The sequence below is a fragment of the Austrofundulus limnaeus genome, unplaced genomic scaffold, assembly GCF_001266775.1.
Source record: "Austrofundulus limnaeus strain Quisiro unplaced genomic scaffold, Austrofundulus_limnaeus-1.0 Scaffold26, whole genome shotgun sequence".
Classification (NCBI taxonomy): Eukaryota; Metazoa; Chordata; class Actinopteri; order Cyprinodontiformes; family Rivulidae; genus Austrofundulus; species Austrofundulus limnaeus.
Genome location: NW_013952428.1, coordinates 2791965 through 2793628, shown reverse-complemented (window position 1 = coordinate 2793628; position 1664 = coordinate 2791965). Strand labels below are relative to the sequence as shown.

Sequence of the window (1664 nt, the reverse complement as noted above, 5' to 3'; positions counted from 1 at the left end):
GAGCTCCTGTGCAGCGGAGCACAGAGAGGGAGAGAGACGAAGTAAACAAACAAGCAGGAAAATGAAACTTATCGCCGTCTTTTTTTTACCGACCTCAAAAAAAGTTATCGTGCGATTAGTTGATTTATTGACTATCGCGACAGGCCTAGCCATTGTTGACCTAAAARGTGTGTAATTATAGTGACTGAAAAATTATTGAACAAATGAATAGCTACAAATTCAAAATGCAATGGCTGTTATTTCACTTTTCCTAATATGACAAATTGATGTAGTTAAATCGAAGTCAAATGCTTTTAAAAAAGTATTTACCTACCTTTTTTTAAATAACAGAAACATTATGTGAAAAATATAGGACCTCGCATGTATCTCATATTAAAAAAAGTTATCCTTTTGTAAAATAAAAATGTTTTAGAGTCTCATAAAGAAACAAAACACCTACAAACTGTACAAATTTGTGCACACTTGCCTATTAAATAAGATCTAAGCATCATTTTTACTTCTGTTTTGACAGCAGCCAAAATATTTTAGAAGCTCGCCCAAATGAATGAATTCCCTGAGATTCCACATTTTATACTGGATTCCACATTGTTTGGTAAATTCCACAATTCCTTCTGTCTGGTGGAAATCTTTGGGCCTTTGTATTAAGATGAAAAACAACCCTATGACAGATCAGGGAACAAACTGAAAATATATTTTGAGATTTTAGTTGTTTTACATGATGTTCTCCTTATTGTCACGTTGCTGCCTAATGCAGGTAATACACTAACTGCTCATAAAAAGATACAGAATAAAGCAACATAGAAATGTAAATCTTTAATTAGTTCTTTAAGTTTGTTGCATTAAACTGCAGWGGTGTCATTTTAATCACTGAAGGCAATGTGGCGTGGCATAAGTTGGCCTTTTTTTAATTACCTTACTAACGCAGCACAGTCAAGGATGGAGGAGCTTGCCCACATCCTGGATGCCACCCTGGAATGAATCTACGCCCACGGTCCGATCTSTACTTTGTAATGAGCAGGTAACATTCAAACGTCCTTCGCAAGAYTATGAGAAGGTTGGTGCATGCACACTTAACAAGACAACAAGGCAAAAACTTTGCCTTGAGCAGAAAGGCTGCGAGTTGATCTGTTTGGTTGAGTGGGCACGACTCATCATTTTAACTCTAGTTTAACCTCCTGCAATACAGATGCTGGAGAAATCGCCCATTACCTTTCCCTATGTCTATTTTCTATGTGCTGTTGATTTTTTTTTATTTTCTGTTAAAACAGAAGTCTATTGAGTAGAACCAGAAAACAAGACTAGCCTGCAGAAAACWCTAAACAAAGCCCAGAGGGTGCTTTCAGTCGCTGTTCATTATGTTACACTCTCAGCAACCTCATTCAGAAATAAAAATGAATTAATCATGTCATTAACAGTTAAGGGATGGCAATAAATCATAATGTGACCGTAGCTACTGCAAGGCACAGTTTGAAAATTAAGACTAATTATAATCTCCATGAAAAGTTGGAGACAAACAGCTTAAGGTGGCCTGCAGTAAACACCCACACAATAAACACAATCAAAATTAAACGCAAAAGTAAATCCTTGGCAAGTTCAGTCCCTCATAACCTTCAAATTAAACATGTTACAGAAGGAGTATTCCATATATTGTGGTAATAATGCTC

The 1664-nt window shown here is 36.2% G+C and overlaps 1 protein-coding gene across 1 annotated transcript in view; it reads right to left on the bottom strand.

Annotated features, from left to right (window-relative positions):
• The window catches only part of chchd3a (coiled-coil-helix-coiled-coil-helix domain containing 3a), a 67438-nt gene that overhangs the window by 62821 nt on the left and 2953 nt on the right, over window positions 1–1664 (bottom strand). The window lies entirely within an intron of this gene.